Here is a 7,323-nt window from a genome sequence, read left to right as displayed (position 1 = left end):
TGTACCCTGGCTCTCTGCTGTTTAACTGAGCTCTCTGCTGTGTAACTGAGCTCTCTGCTGTGTAACTGAGCTCTCTGCTTTGTAACCGTGCTCTCTGCGGTGTAACAGGGCTCTCTACGGTGTAACTGAGCTCTCTGCTGTGTAAACGTGCTCGCTGCTGTGTAACTGTGCTCTCTGCTGTGTAACGGAGCTGTCTGCTGTTTAAGTGTGCTCTCTGCTGTGAAACCGAGCTCTCTGCTGTGTAACTGTGCTCTCTGCCGTGTAACCGTGCTGTCTGCTGTGTAACTGTGTTCTCTGCTGTGTAACTGTGCTGTCTGCTGTGTAACTGAGCTTTCTGCTGTGTAATTGTGCTCACTGCTGTGTAACTGTGCTCTCTGCTGTGTAACTGTGCTCTCTGCTGTGTAACTGTGCTCTCTGCTGTGTAAATGTGCTCTATGCTGTGTAACCTTGACCTCTGCTGTGTAACTGTGCTCTCTGCTGTGTAACTGTGCTCTCTGTTGTGTAACCGTGCTGGCTGCTGTGTAAATGTGCTCTCTGCTGTGTAACCTTGTTCTCTGCTGTGTAACTGTGCTCTCTGCTGTGTAACCGTGCTGTCTGCTGTGTAACTGTGCTCTCTGCTGTGTAATTGTGCTCACTGCTGTGTAACTGTGCTCTCTGCTGTGTAACTGTGCTCTCTGCTGTGTAACTGTGCTCTCTGCAGTGTAACCGTGCTCTCTGCAATGTAACTGTGCTCCCTGCTGTGTAACCGTGCTGTCTGCTGTGTAACTGTGCTCTCTGCTGTGTAACCGTGCTGTCTGCTTTGTAACTCTGCTCTCTGCTGTGTAACTGTGCTCTCTGCTGTGTAACTGAGCTTTCTGCTGTGTAACTGTGCTCACTGATGTGTAACTGTGCTCTCTGCTGTGTAACTGTGCTCTCTGCTGTGTAACCGTGCTCTCTGCTGTGTAACCGTACTCTCTGCTATGTAACTGTGCTCTCTGCTGTGTAACTGAGCTCTCTGCTGTGTAATTGTGCTCTCTGCTGTGTAACTGAGCTCTCTGCTGTGTAAATGAGCTCTCTGCTGTATAACTGAGCTCTCAGCTGTGTAACTGAGCTCTCTGCTTTGAAACCGTGATCTCTGCTGTGTAACTGAGCTCTCTGCTGTGTAACTAATCTCTCTGCTGTGTAACCGTGCTCGCTGCTGTGTAACTGTGCTCTCTGATGTGTAACCTTGCTCTCTGCTGTGTAACTGTGCTCTCTGCTGTGTAACCGTGCTCTCTGCTGTGCAACTGAGCTCTCTGCTATGTAACTGTGCTCTCTGCCGTGTAACTGTGCTCTCTGCTGTGTAACTGTGCTCTCTGATGTGTAAATGTGCTCTATGCTGTGTAACCTTGATCACTGCTATGTAACTGAGCTCTCTGCTGTGTAACTATGCTCTCTGCTGTGTAACCTTGATCTCTGCTGTGTAACGGTGCTCTCTGCTGTGTAACCGTGCTCTCTGCTGTATAACCGTGCTCTCTGATATGTAACTGTGCTCTTTGCTGTGTAACTGAGCTCTCTGCTATGTAACTGAGCTCTCTGCTGTGTAACTGTGCTCTCTGCTGTGTAACTGAGCTCTCTGCTGTGTAACTGAGCTCTCTGCTGTGTAACTGAGCTCTCTGCTGAGTAACTGTGCTCTCTGCTATGCTATGTAACAGTGCTTTGTGCTGTGTAACTGAGCTCTCTGCTGTGTAACTGTGCTCTCTGCTGTGTAACCGTGCTGTCTGCTGTGTAACTGTACTCTCTGCTGTGTAACTGTGCTCTCTGCTGTGTAACTGAGCTCTCTGCTGTGTAACTGAGCTCTCTGCTGTGTAACTGAGCTCTCTGCTGAGTAACCGTGCTCTCTGCTATGCTATGTAACTGTGCTTTGTGCTGTGTAACTGAGCTCTCTGCTGTGTAACTGTGCTCTCTGCTGTGTAACCGTGCTGTCTGCTGTGTAACTGTACTCTCTGCTGTGTAACTGAGCTCTCTGCAGTGCAACCGTGCTCTCTGCTGTGTAACTGTGCTCTCTGCTGTGTAACCATGCTCTCTGCTGTGTAACTGTGCTCTGTGCTGTGTAACCGTGCTCTCTGCTGTGTAACCGCGCTCTCTGCTATGTAATTGTGCTCTCTGCTGTGTAACTGAGCTCTCTGCTATGTAACTGAGCTCTCTGCTGTGTAACTGTGCTCTCTGCTGTGTAACTGAGCTCTCTGCTGTGTAACTGAGCTCTCTGCTGTGTAACCGTGCTCGCTGATGTGTAACTGTGCTCTCTGCTGTGTAACCGTGGTCTCTGCTTTGTAACTGTGCTCTCTGATGTGTACCCTGGCTCTCTGCTGTGTAACTGAGCTCTCTGCTGTGTAACTGAGCTCTCTGCTGTGTAACTGAGCTCTATGCTTTGTAACCGTGCTCTCTGCGGTGTAACTGAGCTCTCTGCGGTGTAACTGAGCTCTCGGCTGTGTAAACGTGCTCGCTGCTGTGTAACTGTGATCTCTGCTGTGTAACCTTGCTCTTTGCTGTGGAACCGTGCTCTCTGCTGTGTAACCGTGCTCTCTGCTTTGTAACTGTGCTCTCTGCTGTGTAACCGGGCTCTCTGCTGTGTAACTGAGCTCTGTGCTGTGTAACTGAGCTCTCTGCTTTGTAACCGTGCTCTCTGCTGAGTAACTGAGCTCTCTGCTGTGTAACTGTGCTCTCTGCTGTGTAACCGTGCTCGCTGCTGTGTAACTGTGCTCTCTGCTGTGTAACCTTGCTCTCTTCTGTGTAACTGAGCTCTCTGCTGTGTAATTGTGCTCACTGCTGTGTAACTGTGCTCTCTGCTGTGTAACTGTGCTCTCTGCTGTGTAACTGTGCTCTCTGCTGTGTAAATGTGCTCTCTGCTGTGTAAACTTGATCTCTGCTGTGTAACTGTGCTCTCTGCTGTGTAACTGGGCTCTCTGCTGTGTAACCGTGCTGGCTGCTGTGTAAATGTGCTCTCTGTTGTGTAACCTTGCTCTCTGCTATGTAACTGCACACTCTGCTGTGTAACGGAGCTCTCTGCTGTGTAACTGTGCTCTCTGCTGTGTAACTGTGCTCTCTGTTGTGTAACTGAGCTTTCTGCTGTGTAACTGTGCTCTCTGCTGTGTAACTGTGCTCTCTGCTGTGTAACTGTGCTCTCTGCTGTGTAACTGTGCTCTCTGCTGTGTAACCGTGCTGGCTGCTGTGTAACTGTGCTCTCTGCTGTGTAACTGTGCTCCCTGCTGCAGAACTGTGCTCTCTGCTGTGCACTGTGCTCTCTGCTGTGTAACCGTGCAGTCTGCTGTGTAACTCTGCGCTCTGCTGTGTAACAGATCTCTCTGCTGTGTAACTGAGGTCTCTGCTGTTTAACCGTGCTCCCTCCTGTGTAACCGTACTCTCTGCTGTGTAACTGTGCTCTCTGCTGTGTAACAGAGCTCTCTGCTGTGTAACTGAGGTCTTTGCTGTTTAACCGTGCTCTCTGCTGTGTAACCGTGCTCTCTGCTGTGTAACCGTGCTCTCTGCTGTGTAACTGTGCTCTCTGCTGTGTAACTGAGCTCTCTGCTGTGTAACTGAGCTCTCTCCTGTGTAACCGTGCTGTCTGCGGTGGAACTGTGCTCTCTGCTCTGTAACTAAGCGCTCTGCTGTGTAACTGAGGTCTTTGCTGTTTAACCGTGCTCTCTGCTGTGTAACTGTGCTCTCTGCTGTGTAACTGAGCACTCTGCAGTGCAACCGTGCTCTCTGCTGTGTAAGTGTGCTCTCTGCTGTGTTACCATGCTCTCTGCTGTGCAACTGTGCTCTCTGCTGTGTAACCGTGCTCTCTGCTGTGTAACCGCGCTCTCTGCTATGTAACTGTGCTCTCTGCTGTGTAACTGAGCTCTCTGCTATGTAATTGAGCTCTCTGCTGTGTAACTGTGCTCTCTGCTGTGTAACTGAGCTCTCTGCTGTGTAACTGAGCTCTCTGCTGTGTAACCGTGCTCGCTGATGTGTAACTGTGCTCTCTGCTGTGTAACCGTGGTCTCTGCTTTGTAAATGTGCTCTCTGCTGTGTACCCTGGCTCTCTGCTGTTTAACTGAGCTCTCTGCTGTGTAACTGAGCTCTCTGCTGTGTAACTGAGCTCTCTGCTTTGTAACCGTGCTCTCTGCGGTGTAACTGAGCTCTCTACGGTGTAACTGAGCTCTCTGCTGTGTAAACGTGCTCGCTGCTGTGTAACTGTGCTCTCTGCTGTGTAACGGAGCTGTCTGCTGTTTAAGTGTGCTCTCTGCTGTGAAACCGAGCTCTCTGCTGTGTAACTGTGCTCTCTGCCGTGTAACCGTGCTGTCTGCTGTGTAACTGTGTTCTCTGCTGTGTAACTGTGCTCTCTGCTGTGTAACTGAGCTTTCTGCTGTGTAACTGTGCTCTCTGCTGTGTAACTGAGCTCTCTGCTATGTAACTGAGCTCTCTGCTGTGTAACTGTGCTCTCTGCTGTGTAACTGAGCTCTCTGCTGTGTAACTGAGCTCTCTGCTGTGTAACCGTGCTCGCTGATGTGTAACTATGCTCTCTGCTGTGTAACCGTGGTCTCTGCTTTGTAAATGTGCTCTCTGCTGTGTACCCTGGCTCTCTGCTGTTTAACTGAGCTCTCTGCTGTGTAACTGAGCTCTCTGCTGTGTAACTGAGCTCTCTGCTTTGTAACCGTGCTCTCTGCGGTGTAACAGGGCTCTCTACGGTGTAACTGAGCTCTCTGCTGTGTAAACGTGCTCGCTGCTGTGTAACTGTGCTCTCTGCTGTGTAACGGAGCTGTCTGCTGTTTAAGTGTGCTCTCTGCTGTGAAACCGAGCTCTCTGCTGTGTAACTGTGCTCTCTGCCGTGTAACCGTGCTGTCTGCTGTGTAACTGTGTTCTCTGCTGTGTAACTGTGCTGTCTGCTGTGTAACTGAGCTTTCTGCTGTGTAATTGTGCTCACTGCTGTGTAACTGTGCTCTCTGCTGTGTAACTGTGCTCTCTGCTGTGTAACTGTGCTCTCTGCTGTGTAAATGTGCTCTATGCTGTGTAACCTTGACCTCTGCTGTGTAACTGTGCTCTCTGCTGTGTAACTGTGCTCTCTGTTGTGTAACCGTGCTGGCTGCTGTGTAAATGTGCTCTCTGCTGTGTAACCTTGTTCTCTGCTGTGTAACTGTGCTCTCTGCTGTGTAACCGTGCTGTCTGCTGTGTAACTGTGCTCTCTGCTGTGTAATTGTGCTCACTGCTGTGTAACTGTGCTCTCTGCTGTGTAACTGTGCTCTCTGCTGTGTAACTGTGCTCTCTGCAGTGTAACCGTGCTCTCTGCAATGTAACTGTGCTCCCTGCTGTGTAACCGTGCTGTCTGCTGTGTAACTGTGCTCTCTGCTGTGTAACCGTGCTGTCTGCTTTGTAACTCTGCTCTCTGCTGTGTAACTGTGCTCTCTGCTGTGTAACTGAGCTTTCTGCTGTGTAACTGTGCTCACTGATGTGTAACTGTGCTCTCTGCTGTGTAACTGTGCTCTCTGCTGTGTAACCGTGCTCTCTGCTGTGTAACCGTACTCTCTGCTATGTAACTGTGCTCTCTGCTGTGTAACTGAGCTCTCTGCTGTGTAATTGTGCTCTCTGCTGTGTAACTGAGCTCTCTGCTGTGTAAATGAGCTCTCTGCTGTATAACTGAGCTCTCAGCTGTGTAACTGAGCTCTCTGCTTTGAAACCGTGATCTCTGCTGTGTAACTGAGCTCTCTGCTGTGTAACTAAGCTCTCTGCTGTGTAACCGTGCTCGCTGCTGTGTAACTGTGCTCTCTGATGTGTAACCTTGCTCTCTGCTGTGTAACTGTGCTCTCTGCTGTGTAACCGTGCTCTCTGCTGTGCAACTGAGCTCTCTGCTATGTAACTGTGCTCTCTGCCGTGTAACTGTGCTCTCTGCTGTGTAACTGTGCTCTCTGATGTGTAAATGTGCTCTATGCTGTGTAACCTTGATCACTGCTATGTAACTGAGCTCTCTGCTGTGTAACTATGCTCTCTGCTGTGTAACCTTGATCTCTGCTGTGTAACGGTGCTCTCTGCTGTGTAACCGTGCTCTCTGCTGTATAACCGTGCTCTCTGATATGTAACTGTGCTCTTTGCTGTGTAACTGAGCTCTCTGCTATGTAACTGAGCTCTCTGCTGTGTAACTGTGCTCTCTGCTGTGTAACTGAGCTCTCTGCTGTGTAACTGAGCTCTCTGCTGTGTAACTGAGCTCTCTGCTGAGTAACTGTGCTCTCTGCTATGCTATGTAACAGTGCTTTGTGCTGTGTAACTGAGCTCTCTGCTGTGTAACTGTGCTCTCTGCTGTGTAACCGTGCTGTCTGCTGTGTAACTGTACTCTCTGCTGTGTAACTGTGCTCTCTGCTGTGTAACTGAGCTCTCTGCTGTGTAACTGAGCTCTCTGCTGTGTAACTGAGCTCTCTGCTGAGTAACCGTGCTCTCTGCTATGCTATGTAACTGTGCTTTGTGCTGTGTAACTGAGCTCTCTGCTGTGTAACTGTGCTCTCTGCTGTGTAACCGTGCTGTCTGCTGTGTAACTGTACTCTCTGCTGTGTAACTGTGCTCTCTTCTGTGCAACTGAGCTCTCTGCTGTGTAACCGTGCTCTCTGCTGTGTAACCGTGCTCTCTGCTATGCTATGTAACTGTGCTCTCTGCTTTGTAACTGAGCTCTCTGCTGTGTAACTGAGCTCTCTGCTGTGTAATTGTGCTCACTGCTGTGTAATGAGCTCTCTGCTGTGTAACTGTGCTCTCTGCTGTGTAACCGTGCTGTCTGCTGTGTAACTGTACTCTCTGCTGTGTAACTGTACTCTCTGCTGTGTAACTGTGCTCTCTTCTGTGTAACTGAGCTCTCTGCTGTGTAATTGTGCTCACTGCTGTGTAACTGTGCTCTCTGCTGTGTAACTGTGCTCTCTGCTGTGTAACTGTGCTCTCTGCTGTGTAAATGTGCTCTCTGCTGTGAAACCTTGATCTCTGCTGTGTAACTGTGACCTCTGCTGTGTAACTGTGCTCTCTGCTGTGTAACCGTGCTGGCTGCTGTGTAAATGTGCTCTCTGTTGTGTAACCTTGCTCTCTGCTATGTAACTGCACACTCTGCTGTGTAACGGAGCTCTCTGCTGTGTAACTGTGCTCTCTGCTGTGTAACTGTGCTCTCTGTTGTGGAACTGAGCGTTCTGCTGTGTAACTGTGCTCTCTGCTGTGTAACTGTGCTCTCTGCTGTGTAATTGTGCTCTTCTGCTGTGTAACTGTGCTCTCTGCTGTGTAACCGGGCTGGCTGCTGTGTAATTGTGCTCTCTGCTGTGTAACTGTGCTCCCTGCTGTATAACTGTGCTCTCTGCT

Source organism: Scyliorhinus torazame, chromosome 24 (genome assembly GCF_047496885.1).
Source record: "Scyliorhinus torazame isolate Kashiwa2021f chromosome 24, sScyTor2.1, whole genome shotgun sequence".
Taxonomy (NCBI): domain Eukaryota; kingdom Metazoa; phylum Chordata; class Chondrichthyes; order Carcharhiniformes; family Scyliorhinidae; genus Scyliorhinus; species Scyliorhinus torazame.
This window is presented reverse-complemented; position numbering follows the sequence as displayed.